The following is a 22,583-nucleotide window of genomic DNA, read 5'->3' on the forward strand; positions in this document are numbered from 1 at the left end:
TCACAGTCCAACTCTCACATCCATACATGACCACAGGAAAAACCATAGCGTTGACTATACAGACCTTGGTTGGCAAAGTAATGTCTCTGCTTTTTAATATGCTATCTAGGTTGGTCATAACTTTCCTTCCAAGGAGTAAGAGTCTTTTAATTTCATGGCTGCAGTCAGCATCCGCAGTGATTTTGGAACCCCAAAAAATAAAGTCTGACATTGTTTCCACTGTTTTTCCATCTATTTCCCATGAAGTGATGGGACCAGGTGCCATGATCTTTGCTTTCTGAATGTTGAGCTTCAAGCCGAACTTTTCACTCTCCTCTTTCACTTTCATCATGAGGCTTTTTAGTTCCTCTTCACTTTCTGCCATAAGGGTGGTGTCATCTGCATATCTGAGGTTATTGATATTTCTCCCAGCAATCTTGATTCCAGCTTGTGCTTCTTCCAGCCCAGCGTTCCTCATGATGTACTCTGCATATAAGTTAAATAAGCAGGGTGACAATATACAGCCTTGACGCACTCCTTTTCCTATTTGGAACCAGTGTGTTGTTCCATGTACAGTTGCTTCCTGACCTGCACACAGGTTTCTCAAGAGGCAGGTCAGGTGGGCTGGTATTCCCATCTCTTTCAGAATGTTCCACAGTTTATTGTGATCCACACAGTCAAAGGCTTTGGCATAGTCAATGAAGCAGAAATAGATGTTTTTCTGGAACTCTCTTGCTTTCTCCATGATCCAGCAGATGTTGGCAATTTGATCTCTGGTTCCTCTGCCTTTTCTAAAACCTGCTTGAACATCTGGGAGCTCACGGTTCACATATTGCTGAAGCAAAGAGATCAAGTATGATCAATTCAGCAAAGGTTAGCTGAATTTGCCAATTAGAAACTCACTGATACTTTGTATAAATAATTCTGAATTAGCAGTAAAGAAAAAGTATGTTGTTGGTCACACTAAACTGCATCAGAGCTTTCCATATACCAGGACCCTTATTTTCCTCTGCTGGGTCAGCTATGGTAGCTGTGAAAATCCTAAACCCCAAGGCCGAGGTGGCCTGAGCCCAAGCAGCATTGGTGGTCACTATCAGTGCAGTGCAGGGGTTCAGGGGATGTAGGACACGCTGATCATCAACTTGGAGCCTAAGGGCACCATGAAGATGCTTGCTTCTGGTGCTGGAGACATCAAGCTACTAAAGACGGAAATGTGCTTCTCCATAAATTGCAAATTCAACACCTGACAACCTCCTTAACAGCCAAAGTAGCAACAGCCCATGATGACAAAACTGTGAATGGTATACTTCCAATGTCCTCATCATTCAGTTCAGTCACTCAGTCGTGTCCGACTCTCCGCAACCCCATGAATCACAGCACGCCAGGCCTCCCTGTCCATCACCAACTCCCGGAGTTCACTCAAACTCATGTCCATGGAGTCGGTGATGCCATCCAGCCATCTCATTCTCTGTCGTCCCCTTCTCCTCCCACCCCCAACCTTTCCCAGCATCAGAGTCATTAGAGAGCTCCTAAAGCACATGGCTCTCTACACGTTTGAAGATCTTCATCCCAGAATAATTGCAAAAGTATTTGAAGCTTCAAAGGAAATGCACTTCAGTTTTTGGAACAAAGTAAACAAAAACATGGACAAGGAAACACTTATAGATAGATGTGCCCTGGACATCTCTATGAACTAAAGTTCATGCTGAACTTGCTGATGTCTTAACAGAGGCTGCAGTGAACTCTATTTTGGGCATAAAAAGAAAAGATGAACCTATTGACCTCATCATGGATGAGATCGTGGGGATGAAACATAAACCTGAAGCCAATCCCGGCTTAATCAGAGGTCTTGTTTTGGATTATGGGGCACAGCATCCTGATATGAAAAAGAGAGTAAAAGAAGTATGCATCCTCAGATACAATGTGGTGTATTCTGTTATTTTTTTTACAAGAGTGCAGAGGAGAAGGAGAAACTAGTAAGAGCTAAAAGAAAATTCATTGAAGACAGAGTCAAAAAATAATAGACTTGAAAAAGAAAGTCTGTAGTGATTCAGATAAAGAATTTGCTATTCTTCGTTGAAAGGAAATTGACCCTATTTTCTTACATGCTTTTGAAAAGAAGGCAGACTAGATCTGAGAAGAGCTAAAAGGAGAAATATGGAAAGACTGACTCTTGTTTGTGGTGGGCTAGCCCTAAATTCTCTTGGTGGCCCAAATCCTGATTGTTTGGGATGTGCAGGACTTGTCTATGAACATCCATCAGAAGAAAAGAAGTTCATCTTTGTTGAGAAATTAAACAGTCATTGTCCTATCACATTATTGATCAAAGGACCAAATAAGCACACATTTACTCAAATGAAAGGTGCAATCATAAATGGCTTGAGGGCTAATAAAAATGCTATTGATGATGGCTGTGTAGTTCCAGGTGCTGGTAGAGTGGACAAGGCAATGGCAGACGTCTTGATTAAATACAAGCCCAGTGTAAAGGTCAGGACCCAACTTGGAATGCAAGCACTTACTGATGCCTTGCTCATTATCCCCAAATTCTTGTTCAGCATTCTGGTTTTAAGCCTTTGGAAACATTAGTTAAAATTCAAGCAGAACCTTCAGAATCAGGTCTATTTGTGGATGTGGACTTGAACACAGGTGAGCCAGTGGTAGCAGACGAAGTAGACATATGGGGTAACTATTTTGTGTAGAAACAGCTTCTTCACTTCTGCACTGTTGTTGCCACCAACATTCTCCTGATTAATGAGATCATGAGAGGTGAAACGAATTCTCTAAAACACTGAACTGAAGCTTCTCTTGTATCATCTGAATAGTGAAGACTCTACAGAACGATCTAAGAATATAGCTACAGAATTTTTGTCCAAGCTTCAAAGAATTTTCAAGGTATGTTCTTTTCTTTTTACATATGAAAAAAGAGAGAACTCTGGTATTTATTCAGATTCTGAAGTTCTGAAATTATAATCACTGTATCTTTGAAATTGCACTGCAGTGCACACACATACAGGGGCCATAAATTACCCAATAAACAGGATGTTCCTTGGTTTAGCTTCAGTGATATAAACATACATGTTAGATAAGCATATGTTATCTACCTTGTTATTAAATTTTCCTTGAAAAACACAAACAAAAGGAAAAGAAAACTTAAGTTGCAATAAATTTAGATGTTCCAGATTAAGTACTTTTAATAGAAATTCTCTTATTGAGCTCTCTATGGAATTAACTAAAATTTAGTTTCAGATAATGGGGAAGTTAAGAAGATAAATTTTTCATTTATCTCTGTTATTTTGGTGAACACAACTGAAACTATTATGCAAAATTAGAAATATTAAGTTGGACCGTAAAGAAAGCTGAGAGCCAAAGAATTGATGCTTTTGAACTGTGGTGTTGGAGAAGTCTCTTTAGAGTCCCTTGGACTACCAGGAGATGAAGCCAGGCACTCCTAAAGGATATAAATCCTGAATATTCATTGGAAGGACTGATGCTAAAGCTGAAGCTCCAGTACTTTGGCCACATGATGCAAAGAACTGACTCACTGGAAAAGACTCTTATGCTGGGAAAGTTTTCTTAAACTTTCCTGCAGGAGGAGAAGGAGGCAACCGAAGATAAGATGGTTAGATAACATCAGTGACTCAGTGAACATGAGTTTGAGCAAACTCTGGGAGACACTGAAGGACCCTGACGCCTGGCGTGCTGCAGCTCATGGGGTTGCAAAGAATTGGACATGACAGCTACAACTATAATAACAATTTAGAAGAAAATTACCATAGGAAACTTCTTGTCCAGCCTTTTATTTACAGATTAGAATACTGATGGATGGTGATATGGAGGAAATGGAAAACAAGTTTCATAGCCCTTCGTAATAATTTAATATAGTTTGAGACAGGCAATCATCTAGCATTAAAATGGATAAGAAATCTGTGTTTTTAACTTTGTTCACTGACACAAAGAAATTTGCCTCAACTCTGTAATAAAAATTGAATTTAGTCATGACACTTTTGGTTGACATTTGCCAAGATGTCATCAAGTAGGTAATTGAACTTAATTTTTTTCATGCTTTAGTGTCATGGTGATGGTCTCAGTTGCACAGGGTATAATAAAACTTAGAGATTAGAACTGTTATTCTGAATTTTTGTTTCTCCCAACCGAATGATATCAAAACTAATTAAAAAATGGAAAAATTCCTACTAGTGATTTGTAATATATCATGACTTTATTTTTCTTTATTTTTATACAGAATGGTTTTTCTTTAGTGGAAATAAGAAATAATAATTGAAAAAAGAGAACAGTCTTTCCCTGGAGTAGCTAAAAAGAGCAATTCACTGGTGACCACTCTCAATTGCTTTAGCACGATAAAGGATATTGATTCATGGGTGTTGCACAAAGCATGAGTACTATCAGCCCTAACGTGCCTAGAAGAGTAAATGATATAAGGGGAATAAGTTCAGGAGTAAAATGGGATCAGGGAAAACAGTAATATAATATTCTGTGGTGCAAAACTTCAGACCTGTTGCAGTATTTAAAATGTAGCATGATTTAAAAAAAAAAAAAAAGCATGATAGATACATAAAGCAGAACAGGAAGCCAAAAGCAAAGGGAGAAAAGGGATACAAAATCAGTAGACCAAAAATAGAAGGGGATTACAGTTATGGGAACTGAGAATGAAGACAGAAGCTGAGCTGAACAAAACTGACAGCAAAAGGATAATGAAGAGTTGAGAGGCAGTGCAGAGGGAAAGCTACAAGCTACCCGGACAGAAAGAAGGCAGCTGACTGCAGGGTAATCAAAGAGTAGCAGCTGTATGATGACAGGAAGGAGTGACAGTAAATCACATAAAAGGCAAAGGGGAAACCATCCTTTGGAAACACTGGTTGATGTGCGAGAAGGAAATGTTGGATTTGTAAAAACAGTATTGTGTTTATTAAAGGGATGGCTGCATCAATATATTAAACTTGATGTCAAATTTCAATAAAAAGCACACTTGGAATTTATACTGATGAACGTATCTGGCATTTATCTTTGTACATCTGCAAAATTTTGGTGTGTTTTCAAAGCTCTACTAAGGGAAGCCATAAGTTTCAAGGTGGTCAGATGGGGAATTTAAAATATGTGAGCATGTAAAATGATTAGGTACAGTAGAGAATGAACACTTAATCAGTTAAATTTCCCAAAAGTAAAATAGTTTTGACAGAGCTAGTAAATTAAATCTGAACCCAAGGGGGTCAGTTCAATTAGATTAGTCTGCTTCTGGTTCATACTGGGGGTGAGAGAAGGTTATAGATAACACTTCTGAATCTTAAATGATTCCAATTCCTTTAATGGGGTTGACTTTCTCTTTGTGATATTCTTTCTTTTCCTGGCTTATATCATGCTATCTGTATCAGCTGCTTTTTGTCATTGTTGTTTTAATTTTTTTTAAAACTCCTGCCCACTCCTACCTCCATCTCACTCTCTAAGGAGGTATTTTCAACCCACTTTCTTTATACTCTCTGCCCTTCAAGTTCATCTACTTTTAGGAATGCAATACTTAATCTGGGAAAATAACTTCAAACTGTGTCACTAGCTATGAACTTCCCCTAGATTCTTCCACTGAGTAGTGGGAAATTTCACTTTTCTATGCTGCTGTTGTGGCAACAAGATAGCTGATCTGAACTTTTTCTCTTTCATATTTTTTTTCTAATTATTCTGTTTCCTATTTTTACTCTTTTTGTTTCTCCTTTTGTTAATGACACTAGTATCATCTCAGCTGCCCAGGCTTGAAACCCCGGAAACCTTCACCTTACCCCTCACAAATCATGAGTTATAAGCCCTTTCAATTCTTCCAAGTAATGCCACATATGATTCATCCATGTGTTCATTTAGCAAAATCTACTATTTCTCATGTAATTTTTATAACTGCCGAATATCTGGGATATTGTTGCAAATGTCCCATCCACATTCCTTACCTCATACATTTTCTAATGATGAAAAAGAATACAATATAACAGTTTAAGTAGTATGTGTTTCTCTTGGATGACATTTGAAAGTAAATACATTTCTTTCCTCAAGCTCAGTAAAAGGCCACTCATTTCAAAATGCTGTTTATAGTCAATTCTGATTAAAAATTTTTTCCTAGAGTTGCAATCCATTAAATTTCTTAAATGTACTGAATGACATCATTTTAAAATATTCTGTCATCAAATATGACCAAACGCTTGGAGTAAAGACTCCCTGAAATGCCCTGTATAGCAACGCTGAGTTTGAAAGTCTATCTTACTCTCCAAAAATCCCTAAAATGTGATTTTTACAGCATTCTTTTAAAAATAGGTTTGCATGACACAGAGCTCCTAGTCAAGTATGCTTTTTTAATATCACTTGGCATTTTTTTTCACTTTCTCCTCAGTAAAGTAGAAAATAATAATAATGGCAAAAAGCAAAATAATGCTTTCAACCTCAACACTCAGGAAAACATTCTGAGTCATGTTTTAGACTAAACCATCAGTATTTCCTCTAGCCCTTCTGTGTGAGCATTTTTGAACCTATAAATTTGTATTTCTAACTGCTACCTTTCCTCCTGGATGTTCTTTCCACTCACATATTTTGTGGACATCGAAAAGGTACACAGTAGTCTAACATGGTTCTGCCCTTCCCGTATTTCTGTTTCAACTAAAACCCCTCATTTGAACTATTGTGAGAGCCTCCTGATGTTTTCTTATGCTCTGCTTTTCCAATCCAATCCTGTATTAGTTCTGGATTTATCATATTATAAAAGTACACTATTTCACATTTGTTTAGAATACACAATAAATGATCTAAACGACTGCCTAGATGCCATTACACTTTTTAACTATCAAGAACATTTTCTAGATACATACTACAATTAATTGTAACAAATATTTACCAGAAAATGGAGATACTGAAGGGAGATTCCATTAAACATATTGATAAATGGACAATAGTTTTCTATATTATTTTTTACTAGTCAACTTGAAAAGACTGTCTATAATTACTTATGTTTATTTCAATGCTCCAAAACACTTTAACTATTTATTGGCACATCTATAATAATTTCCTATTGATATTTTAGGTAAAAACTCGAGTGAATTCAAAGATCAAAAAAGATTACACTGTTAGAATGATTCAGTTCTCTTCTATCACCAAATATTAGTGTCTCTGATTTATAACATCTCTTCAGTTTTTCATGTAGCAAATTATTTTCCCTCCTTTCTTCCTTCCTTCCTTTCTTTCTCCTGTCTCTCTCTGTCTTTGTCACTTTCTCATCACATGTAAACACACACATGCACACACACACACACACACACACACACACACACAGCCTTGTCACAGAGAGGAATTACTTTTTATTTGTCTGACCAGATTGGTACCTGTTGTAACACATATGCTATATTTTTTAATTAGACTCGGGATTAAATTAATTTACCCCAGATCAAGACTTACTAACAATTCTAAGTGCAGACAACCATAATGCACATTCTTTTATGAGACCTACAGATATAGCCTCTGATTAACAACAAGAAAATGTATGCCTTTTTGTTTCTCACTTTAGGACAAATTTTGATTCTAAAATTAACATGAAGCATGCTCAATTCAGAAAGAAACACTGCTCATGTAGAGGAAACATTTCAGTTATTATCTCCCTCTTCTTGTCCATGCTCCTGTTCAATCATACCTGACTCTTTGCGAACCTTTGGACTGTAACCGTCAGGCATCTCTGTCCATGGTATTTTTCAGGCAAGAGCACTGGGAATGGGTTGCCATTTAAGCCTTCTCCAGGGGATATTCCCAGCCCAGGAATCAAACCTGCATCTCCGGAGTCTCCTGCATTGCAGGCAGATTCTTTACCTGCTGAGCTATCAGGGAAGCCATCTCCTTCTCATACCTTAATAAGTACACAGATTAGGTTACATTTTCTGGGGTCATAACCATGATCCCATTAATACATAAATTCCATATTTATTTGCAATAGTTAGTGATTTAAGAGCAAATAAATCCTGTTGATAATATTTTATATAATATTCAGTTCAGTTCAGTCGCTCAGTCGTGTCCGACTCTCCGTGACCCCATGAATCACAGCACGCCAGGCCTCCCTGTCCATCACCAACTCCCGGAGTTCACTCAAACTCATGTCCACAGAGTCGGTGATGACATCCAGCCATCTCATTCTCCGTCGTCCCCTTCTCCTCCCGCCCCCAACCTTTCCCAGCATCAGAGTCTTTTCCAGTGAGTCAACTCGTCGCATGAGGTGGCCAAAGTATTGCAGTTTCAGCTTTAGCATCAGTCCCTCCAATGAACATCCAGGATTGATCTCCCTTAGAATGGACTGGTTGGATCTCCTTGCAGTATAAGGGACTCTCAAGAGTCTTCTCCAACACCACAGTTCAAAAGCATCGATTCTTCGGCGATCAGCTTTCTTCACAGTCCAACTCTCACATCCATACATGACCACAGGAAAAACCATTGCCTTGACTAGACGGACCTTGGTTGGCAAAGTAATGTCTCCGCTTTTTAATATACTATCAAGGTTGGTCATAACTTTCCTTCCAATAGAAAATAGCAAAAAAGTTATGCAGCTTCAGTGCCTTTCACCACCACAGCGTTATCGAAAAAGGTTTGAATCAAAGAGCAATTATGAGGGTTCTACTCACTCCCACTTGTCACAGTCCCATCACTCCACATGGGATGAAGCATGGCTGCTTCCCACTTATAAGTTAATTCTGAAGTCCAATCCACTTGAGACCCCTTAAAAAAAGAGAGAGATTGTCTCTTTTCCAAAGCTATTCCTCCCATTTGTGTTCAGAATATGAATTGACACTTTGTGCTGAAAAGTCTATGCTGTGCCTTCTTCATTCCCCTGGACCTGAAAGCTCACTCAAGCCTCACTTATTTTAAAATGACCACCTTTTTTTTTTTTTTTTTTGGTTGAGAGTAAAACAGAATGTTCATGACTAGCATCTAAGTCTTCCACATGGCTTTAATGGATATCCGCTGGTACTGAAGAGGTAAAAGAAATGAGTCCTTGGCAATTTAAAAATACATTTAAAGAAGAATATATTTACATCTAACACTTCACTTCTTATATAATCATAAAATTTTAGTGCTTGGAAACAACATTAGCTAATTTCTTCTTTCAGTAGCAAAGAAATTGAGGCCCATAATGGAAAACCAAATTACTCAGTTGATGATTATGCTTGATTCATGCTTGTATCATAAGCCATATCTTCTTCTCAATGACTAGAGAGGACTTATTAAATAGTCTTTTCTTCAATACTTATGGTGCAGGCAGTAGGTACTGGAGTAAAATACAACAAAGCAGCCTAATGACTCCTTTCCCTTCATTGAAAGAAATGGCCTGCCCTAGATACTGACACTTTGGTTCAGTCCTTACTTTCTGTCTTCTACTCTTCCCAGTCTCATTTTCAAAGCTGAAACTGCTTTATCATTGCTCTTCCTCTCTAATATTTTAAATGAAAATCTATTTTAATTTAAACATAAATAATATATTTATAAATAGAAAAACATGTATGTACATATGGAATGGATAAACAGATTAATTGTACTGTTGTGTTTGCCTCATAAAAGTCAGAATTTTTTAATGCATGTTTTTCTTAAAGAAAATTTATTTAGGCATATTATGTCTTATTATTTTGTTAATATTTCACTTTAGTATGACTGCTCAATAAGTAATATTCATAACTGAAATAGCTTAAGTGTATAAGATATATAATGAATTAAATTATAACTAATTTAAGTCTTTTTATTATAAATCTCCATCCTTTGTCCAGAGTGCTTTCTCACTCTGTACATGTTTAATGTTAAACACAGAATGGAGATTCTAGCTCATTCTTTTATTTAAGATCACTGAGAGCTTATAGTCAATTAACTTTCACTAAAGTTGAATGTCTCAATAAATCTATATATTTCCAATAACGTGAACTGATACTGTAAAGATATCCTCAAAAGGATCAAGAAGAGAAGAACAGTTTGTCACTAAATGATCTATCTAAGGATAAAATCTTGGCCTTCTTCCCTGTAGCATCAGTCTTCTCTGGTTAATTTAGTTGGCTTGTAGTAAATGACTTGAAGGCTGACCTAATGTCTAGATATTGCTCTGTGAAATGTTCTGTATTTTGTGTCTTCTATTTACTTTTGAGGAGTCGATATTTCTCTACTCAACTGCAAACCTAGTTTTGTATTCCCTTGTTACTTTCCTTAGCAGTGTTAACACTATATTATTATCTTTTTTTAACTGTAATAGTTGACTGCTGCCCTGAAGCCCCTAACCACCTCAATTCCCCTTGGTTTTCAAGCAAAAAGATTGAAAATGCACATAACTTCAACTTTCACAAATTCATTGAACCTGAAAGATGGAGAAAACCTTGTTAAATGCTGGAGCAGCACACAAGAAAAAGTCTAAAGCAGTTGAGGAATATAACAGAATTAATGACCTCACCGCATGAAGAAGCAAAATCAAAGTGGAAGAACAAAGAGGATATTTAAATAGAGTAGAAAGTGGATATAAATTAACTATATTAATTAATATAGAGTGCTAACCTCTAGCTTTAAAATATCTACATTTGCATTTATAAATAAGAATGCTTACTTTTTCATTGTTTAAACTATGGAATGTGTTAGACTAAGCTCTGCTTTTCCAATATATTTTTCTTTTTTTCAATATTATTACTATTATTTTGGATTTGATCATTTATTTCCAAATAATTCATATACTTTATTCGCTTTTGAAATTTTCACACTTAAGTGTGACTTCAAAAACTGTTTGAGTGAGAAAGAATACAGCATAGTAATTCTTTTCTTCAGTAAAATATGTTAAACTTAGAAGACTGGAAGATGCACTGTGAAGTGAATCCTAAAATGCACAAACATTTGAAATTGGTTGAAGGCCAAGGAAATACTTTATTTAGAATTTCCTTTACATTATATGGAATTATTTTATTAAATTCAGTTGTTTTATTAAAAGTGTCACATTTTCTCTTATAAACTATGACTTTGTGCCTTAACACTGAAACCTAAGTTCTTTAAGTCGAAGATTAATGCTTGTTTATCTCACTAGGTTGGTGAAACTTGGTGAAAATAGAAAATGCTTGGTTTCTATTTCTTGTTCTGAAGCATTTGGCATGGTGCTTTATTAATATTACTATGGTGCACAGAATGAAAAAAGAAAGAAATAGAACAAAAAGAATGAAAAGAGAAAATCAGGTTATTTAGATAATAATATGAAAGTACAGTGAAAACAGGTGGGCAATAATACTTGAATTAGGACGGGAACCATAGAAATGTTTGAAATGGTCAGGACAATGTAAGGAAATATCTGATTTCTAGGGTGGCATCTTTCTAGTGTCAAGAGACACTAGAAATATGTAGATTCTGTTACTTTAGAAACAAAATTCTCAATTAAGAACTCAGTTGTTGTTCTGTTCTTCAGTTACTCATTCAAGTCCGACTCAGCAAATCCATAGACTGCAGCATGCAAGGCTTCCCTGTCCTTCACTTTCCCATAATTTGCTCTGATTCATGTCCACTGAGTCAGTGATGCTATCTAACCATCTCATCCTCCGTTGTCCCCTTCTCCTTCTGCTCTCAATCTTTCCTAGCATCAGGGTCTTTTCCAATGAATCGGCTTTTCATATCAGATGGCCAAAGTATTGGAGCTTCAGCTTCAGCATCAGTACTTCCAATAAATATTCAGGACTGATTTCATTTTAGTTCAGTTCAGTTCAGTCTCTCAGTCGTGTCTGATTCTTTGCAACCCCATGAACTGCAAAACATCAAGCCTCCCTGTCCATCACCAACTCTCAGAGTTAAGTAAAACTCAGGTCCTTTCAGTTGGTGATGCCATCCAGCCATCTCAACCTCTGTCGTTCCCTTCTCAGCCTACCCCCAATCCCTCCCAGCATCAGGGTCTTTTCAAATGAGTAAACTCTTCGCATGAGGTGGGCAAAGCATTGGAGTTTCAGCTTTAGCATCAGTCCTTCCAATGAACACCCAGGACTGATCTCCTTTAGGATGGACTGGTTAGATCTCCTTGCAGTCAAAGGGACTCTCAAGAGTCTTCTCCAACACCACCGTTCAAAAGCATCAGTTCTTCAGCGATCAGCTTTCTTCACAGTCCAACTCTCACATCCATACGTGACCATTGGAAAAACCATAGCCTTGACTAGACAGACCTTTGTTGGCAAAATAATATCTCTAGGTCCATACTATTTCTGTCCTTTATTGAGCCCATGTTTGCAGGAAATGTTCCCTTGGTATCTCTAATTTTCTTGAAGAGATCTCTAGCCTTTCACATTCTGTTTTCCTCTATTTCTTTGCACTGGTCACTGAGGAAGGCTTTCTTATCTCTCCTTGCTATTCTTTGGAACTCTGCATTTCGATGCTTATATCTTTCCTTTTCTCATTTGCTTTTTGCTTCTCTTCTTTTCACAGCTATTTGTAATGCCTTCTCAGACAGCCATTTTGCTTTTTTGCTTTTCTTTTTCTTGGGGATGGTCTTGCTCTCTGTCTCCTGTACTGTGTCACGCACCTCTGTCCATAGTTCATCAGGCACTCTATCAAATCTAATCCCTTGAATCTATTTCTCACTTTCACTGTATAATCATAAGGGATTTGGTTTAGGTCATACCTGAATGGTCTAGTGCTTTTCCCTACTTTCTTCAATTTAAGTCTGAATTTGGCAATAAGGAGTTTATGATCTGAGCCACAGTCAGCTCCCAGTCTTGTTTTTGCTAACTGCATAGAGCTTCTCGATCTTTGGCTGAAATCATATAATCAATCTGATTTTGGTATTTACCATCTGGTGATGTCCATCTGTAGAGTCTTCTCTTGTGTTGTTGGAAGGAGGGTGTTTGCTATGACCAGTGTGTTCTCTTGGCAAAACTCTGTTAGTCTTTGCCCTGTTTCATTCTGTACTGCAAGGTCAAATTTGCCTGTTACTCCAGGCAAATCAAATTTGCTTATTTCCTTTAGGATCGACTGATTTGATCTCCTGAAGTCCAAGGCACTCTCAAGAGTCTTCTCCAGCACCACAGTTTTAAAGTCTCAATTCTTCAGCACTCTGCCTTCTTATGGTCCAGTTCTCACATCTGTACATGACTACTGTGAAAACCATAGCTTTGAATATATGGATGATTATCAGCAAAGTGATCGCTATGCTTTATTTCTCTATTTTTAATTTATTTATTTTAATTGGAGGCTAATTACTTTACATTATTGGATTGGTTTTGCCATACATTGACATGAATCTGCCCTGGGTGTACATGTGTTCCCCATCTTGAACCCCCCTCCCACCTCCCTCCCCATCCCATCCCTCTGGTTCATCCCAGTATACCAGCACCGAGCATCCTGTATCATTCATTGAACCTGGACTGGTGATTCGTTTCACATATGATAATATTCATGTTTCAATGCCATTCTCCCAAATCATCCCACCCTCGCCCTCTCCCACAGAGTCCCAAAGACTGTTCTATACATCTGTGTCTCTTTTGCTGTTTTGTATACAGGGTTATCGTTATCATCTTTCTAAATTCCATATATATGCATTAGTGTACTGTATTGGTGTTTTTCTTTCTGGCTTACTTCACTCAGTATAATAGGCTCCAGTTTCATCCACCTCATTAGAACTGATTCAAATGTATTCTTTTTAATGGCTGAGTAGTAGTCCATTGTGTATATGTACCAAAGCTTTCTTATCCATTCGTCTGCTGATGGACAGCTAGGTTGCTTCCATGTCCTGGCTATTATAAACAGTGCTGCAATGAACATTGGAGTACATGTGTATCTTTCAATTCTGGTTTCCTCAGTGTGTACGCCCAGGAGTGCGATTGCTGGGTCATATGGCAGTTCTATTTCCAGTTTTTTAAGGAATCTCCACACTGTTCTCCATAGTGGTTGTACTAGTTTGCATTCCCACCAACAGTGTAAGAGGGTTCCCTTTTCTCCACACCTTCTCCAGCATTTATTGTTTGTAGACTTTTGGATAGCAGCCATTCTGACTGGTGTGAAATGGTACCTCATTGTGATCTATGCTTTCTAATTGACTGTCTAGGTTTTTCTTAGCTTTTCTTCTGAGGCACAAGCATGGCTGCATGTTACCTTCTGCAGTGAGACAAGAAAAGAAAATCTATCACAGCTTCCACTTTTCCACCTTCTACTTGCCATGCAGTGATGGGACTGGATATCATGATCATAGTTTTTTTAATGTTGAGTTTTAACCAGCTTTCTCTCTCTCATCAAGAGGCTCTTCAGATCCTCTTCACTTTCTGTCATTAGAGTGGGCTCATCTGCATATCTGAGGTTGTTGCTATTTCTCCCAGCCATCTTGATTCCAGCTTGTGATTTATCCACCCTGGCATTTCACATGATGTATTCTGCATATAAGTTAATTAACCAGGGTGATATTATACAGCTTTGTCTTATTCCTTTCTCAATTTTGAATCAGTCCATTGTTTCTTGTAAGGTTCTGATTGCTGCTTTTTGACCTGCATACAGGTTTCTCAGGAGACAGGTAAGGTGTCTGGTATTCCCATCTTTTTAAGAATTCTCCACAGTTTGTTGTTATCCACTCAGTCAAAAGCTTTGGCTTGGTCAATGAAGCAGATGTTTTTTTTCTGGAATCCCCTTGCTTTCTCTGTGATCCAACGAATGTTGGCAATTTGATCTCTGGTTCTTCTGCCGTTTGTAAACCCTGTTTATACATCTGGAAGTTCTCAGTTCACATACTGCTGGAGCTGGGGCTTGAAGGATTATGAGCATAACCTTAACTCAGCTGACCACATGCCAAATCCATTAGAAGACTTGCTAAACTGTGATCAGAATGTGTATCTACTTGGCAGTATATATGTTTGTTACTGCATGTCATAGCCTTGTTATTCAAATTGTAGGCAATAACTGGATTAAAATTGTAATGTTTTTCATCAATTCCATTATGGAAAACAATCAGTAACTAAAAATAAGTTATCTTGCACTTTTAAAATGTGGACCTAATCAACACTGAAATAATAAATGTAGCACTGTGTTTTAAATAAGTAAACCAATCACTTGTTTTATTGTAAAAACTATTAACCACTTAAAGAGAAGCAACTTAAAGTGTTTTCTTTTCACTTTGAAAATTAAGTGCACACACACACACACACACACCAGCAAAGGAATGATATCATGTAGAACTATGTAATGTGTGAATGTGTTCCTATTACTATGTATAAATAAATTGTCATTTCCAATATTATATACAATCACAGCAGATATCTCTTAGGGGGCAGAAAAGAAATTTTTAAAATGGAAAATCATAGATTAATACGACAGCAATATGACTGCATTTGCTTAATAATATCAGGACTTTAAAGACTTATGCTAAATAAGTGATACTCATTATTTTAACGACTTAAGTGAGTAAGAAGTATGTGATGAGCTGAGTTAGAACTCATCTGAGCCATATGTTTTTATTTTTAAAAGTTTGCAGAAATAGCATGCATCCTTTTGCTTAGGTATTTTCTCACCATATAATTTTAATATTTTATCTATAGAATAAATATTCTAGCTTATTTTATTTATAATTACTAGGGACTTAAAATAAATAATGTCTTATTCACGTTAACTTTCCCAGTACATCTATATACTTCAATTGACATACAACTAAGAAGCTGTTCTCAAAAGGATAAAAGAAGAGCAGTTTATCACAGAATTATCCATCCATAGCATAACATCTTGAACCCTTCACTGGAAAAAAAAATGATCAATGAAATCAAACAACTCTCTCATGGCAAAAATTAATAGTGAACGATTACATTATAGGACATTAAAAAATATTTTATTTAATAAACTTCATTTTTTAGAGACATGTTAGGGTTACAGAAAAATTATGCAAAAGGTACAGGTTTCCTTATGCCTTTCACCTTATTCCTGTCACTCAGGCCTTTTCATTGTCTACAATTATAAGTCACAAGTCCCATATTTGAAAAAACTTAGTAGGCAATTATTAGTTAACAGTCCACAGGCCTTCTTTTGCATTACAATAGTTCCAACATAACCTTGTCTTCAAGGAAAATTATCTAATTATTTCACATATTTTATGTGTTTCCTAAGAACAAGCTATTTATATGCACAAAGAATCATAGCTGAAAGAAAAACATTGTATTTTATTCAGGAGGACACTTTGAATCATGTTTAAGCATTTTAATTTCATCATGAAAAAATGTCATTTTTTAATAACCTAGGTAAGTCAAACTTTTTGTAACTCACTACATTATTTCATTTTTGAAGAGAAGAAACTTAACCAAATGACATAGACGTGTCTATCTGTGGTATGAATAGAAGGTGAAAATAGTTTTACAAATGTTGTTAACTCCTCCAATACATACCAGGATAAGGATAGGAATAAAATACAGCACACATTAGCCTTGGAATACAGTGTAGGATGGTACAATATTGTGTTAGAAGTTTGTCTATCTCCTCACTCCTCTGAGAAGTAGTATATGACCTTGTCCAAGTCATTTGACTCTCAGATCCTCCATTCCTTTCTCTGTGAAACAAAGTTTAACAAAGATTATTTCAAAGTCTATTAGAATCTTAAAGATCTGTCCACTATTAGAAGTCCATACTTATGGCAAGAACACATTGCTATATATTTTTTCACCTTGAACCAAAATACAATAAGTTAGCACTTAAAAAAATATTCCTTTTTAGGGACATATTGTGGAGTGATCATTTATATATGAAGGAAATTAATGCTATGTTATGTTCTGAAAAAAAATTCAATATTAATGGTCAGCTACTTCATGGCAAATAGATGGGGAAACAGTGGAAACATTAGCTGACTTTATTTGGGGGGGCTCCAAAATCACTGCAGATGCTGATTGCCACCATGAAATTAAAAGACTCTTACTTCTTGGAATGAAAGTTATGACCAACCTAGACAGCATATTAAAAAGCAGAGACATTACTTTGTCAACAAAGGTCCGTCTAGTCAAGGCTGTGGTTTTTCCAGTGGTTAGTATGGATGTGAGAGTTGAACTATAAAGAAAGCTGAGTGCTGAGGAATCGATGCTTTTGGACTGTGGTGTTGGAGAAGACTCTTGAGAGTCCCGTGGACTGCAAGGAGATCCAACCAGTCCATCCTAAAGCAGATCAGTCCTGGTTGTTCATTGGAAGGACTGATGTTGAAGCTGAAACTCCAATACTTTGGCCACCTGAGGCGAAGACCTGACTCATTTGAAAAGACCCTGATTCTGGGAAAGATTGAGGGCAGGAGGAAAAGGGGATGACAGAGGATGAGATGGCTGGATGGCATCACCAACTCAATGGACCTGGGTTTGGGTGGACTCTGGGAGTTGTTGATGGACAGGGAGGCCTAGCATGCTACGGTTCATGGGGTTGCAGAGTTGGACACGACTGAGCGACTGAAATGAACTGAACTGAACTGAACTGAAAGGTGACCCAGGATGCCCTATGATAATAAATGTCAAAAATTTCTTAGCATTTCTTTTGTGTAATGACTTTTACTGAAAGAAACAATATAATAATTATATTTATAAAGTTATGAAAAAAGGACAAAGTTTTTTTTGCCTTTCTTTTATTACATAGAATTATATGGAACTTCACAAAAGATAATCGGTGCCCCAGGGAATTAGAAGCATTCAATTTGCTGATTAATTATCCTAAATTTTGTGTTCTGATTGTTTTAATAGTTTTCATTTGCTCTCATTTTTAAATGTCTTATTTGTATAGCCTTATTATATGAGAAAGAAAAGCAATAGCCAGATTTTTATAAAAACCCATCTGTAATTAGTTTGATCTGTGATAGTTAAAAACTGCCAAATAACCAGAAAAAATTCAAATCTTTTTTATAGATTAATGCACCACAAGGATCACAAATTCATAAATTATATTATTTTTCTTCTTTAATTTTTAAAATTAATTTGCAAAGATTTTTGAAATGTAACAAAATGATACAATTCATTTTAATTTTACCAAACTTGTTCTTGCTCCAGAAAATATACAAATGATTTAACTCATTATTAATATTACATTAAATGAATTAGTTCTTAAAATTGTACTTTATCATATTTTAGCAACATGTCTGCAGTCAGTTACACAATTTCAGCAAATGTTCTTTATTCTCTGTAAGCTTTTCATGTTTTCTCATCCAAAATCCGTGGGATTTTATTGGACTCTATGAACATTACCACCATTCTATATAAAGAAATTGGAACCTAATTGGTGAACAACAGTATTACATATGAATCTTTGACATTAGCCTTAAATGGCAGACTTTTCTGTGTGGCCAAATGCCTCATGTTTTTTATAAAAGGCAACACTGGATATTGTATTTATGTTTTTAGGATTTGTAGATGGTAACCCATGCCCATGGATTCCAAAAGTGTTTAAATTATACTTTATGACTACTCAGGCTTCTCAGAAAATTTTATTCACCATTTACAAAGATACTTATGGTTTTCTTGATGTCTTCAAGTTCCACATATATTTTAAGATTTTCTTAAGATATATAAGCATATTTGTTTTAATTCTAAGAAATGATAATATAGAAGCTAATGTCACATAAGTGTTCATGACATACATTTTTGAAACTGATGATTTTCATTTTAGTATTTTATATTATCAAAAATAATTTTTCTTATTATCTATTACATGAATCATAAAGAAATGGAGTTTTCAAAGTATAGCAGAGTCTAATTAACTGGACATAGAAATGCCTATTGCAAATAAGTTTATTTTTTTAATATGATATAAAATAATCCAGATTGTAGGGTAAGCCAGAATTAAAAGATTGAGTGATATTATTGACAAGCAGAAGCAGGTAAATCTCTCTCAAGTTATAGCTGTTTTTCTAGAAGCATTTTTCTTGATATTTGTGAACAATAACGGATGATTTGTGAACACAACTCAGAATTTTTGCACTTGGCTCTTAGAGCATCTTTCCTCCAGATACTTGAATGGCTGTATCCATCTCTTGACTTATTTGGACTCTGGTCAAATGGCACCTTGGAGAAGGCAATGGCACCCCACTCCATTACTTTTGCCTGGAAAATCCCATGGACGGAGGATCCTGGTAGGCTGCCGTCCATGGGATCGTTGAGTCGGATACGACTGAGCGTCTTCACTTTCACTTTTCACTTTCATGCATTGGAGAAGGCAATGGCAACCAACTCCAGTATTCTTGCCTGGAGAATCCTAGGGACGGCGGAGCCTGGTGGGCTGCCATCTATGGGGTTGCACAGAATCAGACACGACTGAAGCAAGTTAGCAGCAGAAGCAGCAAATGGCACCTGGGCTTCCCAAGTGGCTCCATGGTAAAGAATCTGCCTGCCAAAGCAGGAGAGGCTGATTTGATCCCTGGATCAGGAAGATCAATTGGAGAAGGAAACGGCAACCCATTCTAGTATTTTTGCCTGGGAAATCCATAGACAGAGGAGCCTAGTAGGCTAGTCTATGGGGTCATGAAAGAGTCAAACACGACTTAGCAACTAAATGAATACGACACCAAATGACACCAGATGTATTTCTTGTTTCTCTTTCTAAAATAATAAATCCACCCACCTATGAACACCTTATCTTCAACAGAGGAGGCAAGAATATACAATGGAGAAAAGACGATCTCTTTAACAAGTGGTGCTGGGAAAACTGGTCAACCACTTGTAAAAGAATGAGACTAGAACACTTTCTAACACCATACGCAAAAACAAACTCAAAATGGATTAAAGATCTAGACATAAGGCCAGAAACAATAAAGCTCCTAGAGGAAAACATAGGCAAAACACTCTCCGACATAAATCACAGTAGGATCCTCTATGACCCACCTCCCAGAATATTGGAAATGAAAGCAAAAATAAACAAATGGGACCTAATTAAAATTAAAAGCTTCTGCACAGCAAGAAGGAAACTATAAGCAAGGTGAAAAGATAGCCTTCAGAATGGGAGAAAATTATAGCAAATGAAGCAACTGACAAAGAATTAATCTCAAAAATATATAAGCAACTCCTGCAGCTCAATTCCAGAAAGATAAACGACCCAATCAAAAAGTGGGCCAAAGAACTAAACAGACATTTCTCCAAAGAAGACTTACAGACTGCTAACAAACCATGAAAATATGCTCAACATCACTCATAATCAGAGAAATGCAAATCAAAACCATAATAAGGTACCATTTCACGCCAGTCAGAATGGCTACTATCCAAAAGTCTACAAGCAATGTTGGTGGGAATGCAAACTAGTACAGCCACTATGGAGAACAGTGTGGAGATTCCTTAAAAAACTGGAAATAGAACTGCCATATGACCCAGCAATCCCACCACTGGGAATACACACCGAGGAAACCAGAATTGAAAGAAACACATGTACTCCAATGTTCATTGCAGCACTTTTTATAATAGCCAGGACGTGGAAGCAACCTAGATGTCCATCAGCAGACGAATGGATAAGAAAGCTTTGGTACATATACACAATGGACTATTACTCAGTCATTAAAAAGAATACATTTGAATCAGTTCTAATGAGGTGGATGAAACTGGAGCCTATTATACAGAGTGAAGTAAGTCAGAAAGAAAAATACCAATACAGTATAATAACACATATATATGGAATTTAGAAAGATGGTGATGATAACCCTGTATGCAAGACAGCAAAAGAGACACAGATGTATATAACAGTCTTTGGACTCTGTGGAAGAGGGTGAGGGTGTGATGATCTGGGAGAATGGCACTGAAACATGTATATTATCATATGTGAAGTGAATCGCCAGTCCAGGTTTGATGCATGAGACCACGTGCTCGGGGCTGGTGAACTGGGATGACCCAGAGGGATGGGATTGGGAGGCAGGTGGGCTGGGGGTTCAGGATAGGGAACACATGTACACCTATGGTGGATTCATGTCATTGTATGGCAAAACCACTACAATATTTTAAAGTAATTAGCCTCCAACTAAAATAAATACATTTATATCATTCAAGGAACTATTCTATTTCATCTAAGATGTTAACAATATTGGTTTAACATTGCAAATAATCATCTCTTATTAATATGTTGATATCTGGATGCTCAACAGACTGACCATAACTAGACATATTATGATGATGATTTTACCATGTATAAAAATATGGAATCATTGTTTGTGCATTTGAAGGTAATAAATAGTATATATCAATTATAATTCTAAAAAAAGAAAGTCTTCTTTATGCCAATAATATGAAATAGCTAGGAAGATAATTTAAAAGAAGTGAAAGGAATGACTTAATTATGGTAGATCTGGTTAAACAATTAAAAGTGATATATTTTGTTCTTCACTGAGTTCAATAATTAGTTCTTCAGTGAATGAATGGAAGGGAAAATTAATGATTAAATGGCTCTGAAGTAAAAAAAATAAATAAATACATTTATATTAAAATAAAGCAATATTCTTGAACACATTGCTCTCTCTTACAAAAATCCTGCTCTTTTTTTGAATAAACTTTTTATTTTGAATTTATTTTAGACCTACAGAAACATCACAAAGGTAGTGTAGTGAGTTCTTGTATGCCCATCACTCAATTTGTTTCCCCTGTATTACAGTGGTACATTTGTCAAAACTAAACAAACAAACAAACAAACCCCGGATGTTACTCTGTTACTATTCTTTTTTTTTAATTTATTTGGGGGTTCTTTGTTACAATGCCTGGGCTTCTCATTGCGGTGGCTGCTCTTGTGGAACATGGACTCTAGAGCATGGGCACTTCAGTAGCTGTAGCACACAGGTTAGTTGCTCCATGGCATGTGGGATCTTCCTAGATTAGGGATCAAACCAGTGTCCCCTGCATTGGCAGACAGGTTCTTAACCACTCACTGGACCATTAGAGAAGTCCCAGGATATTACTATTATCAAAATGTAACACTTAAAATTTCACCAGTTTTTTCCATGAGTATTCTTTTTGTGTTCTAGGAACCAGTCCAGGGAACCATATTATATTTAGTTGTCAAGTCCACATTGCCGTCTCTGGTATGTGAAAAGATTTTAGTTTTTCCTTCTTTCATGATCTTACTAGTAAGTACCTTTCTAGTCAGTTACTTAGTCCTTTGGGTTTGTGTAAAGTTTTCTCATGATTAGAATGGAGATATTATTCCTGTTACTTTGGGGAAAACTTCTAAAGTTTCTGAAAAGGCTATCATAATATATCCTTATTTTATACCTATATAGCATAGAATTTATTCTTCTAAAAAGGAACATCTCTCTAATTTCTCTCTCTCTTTCTCTCTGTCTAGTCTGTCTCTATTTCTACCCCTTTCTCCTACCCCTTTCTCCTTGTACCTCTCTATCCTTCTTTCCTCCTTAATGTTTTTTTTCTTTAATTTTTATATATTTTAGATGTTTATATGTCCATAATCTTTTGTCTCTACTCATATAATTATAATTAAGTACATTATAATTATATTTTTCAGCACCTTATTTGTAAAGCTGCTTGCATCCTGGTATACATACAACAATGAACAAATCGTATATTTGACTACATGAGACTTAAATTCATGAGAGAAGACATAAGTATCAAGTCATTAGGCAAATGTAGAAGGCTGGATGGTGGTAAGGATTTTAGAGAAAACAG

The 22,583-nt window shown here is 36.4% G+C and overlaps 1 pseudogene; it reads left to right on the forward strand.

Moving 5' to 3' along the window:
* The first annotated feature begins 1,002 nt into the window (after positions 1-1,002).
* Positions 1,003-2,771, forward strand: LOC129556569 (T-complex protein 1 subunit zeta pseudogene; annotated as a pseudogene).
* The last annotated feature ends 19,812 nt before the right edge of the window (positions 2,772-22,583 follow it).

The sequence above is a fragment of the Moschus berezovskii genome, chromosome 13 (genome assembly GCF_049115385.1).
Source record: "Moschus berezovskii isolate FMDL1 chromosome 13, NW_MosBer_1.0, whole genome shotgun sequence".
NCBI lineage: Eukaryota > Metazoa > Chordata > Mammalia > Artiodactyla > Moschidae > Moschus > Moschus berezovskii.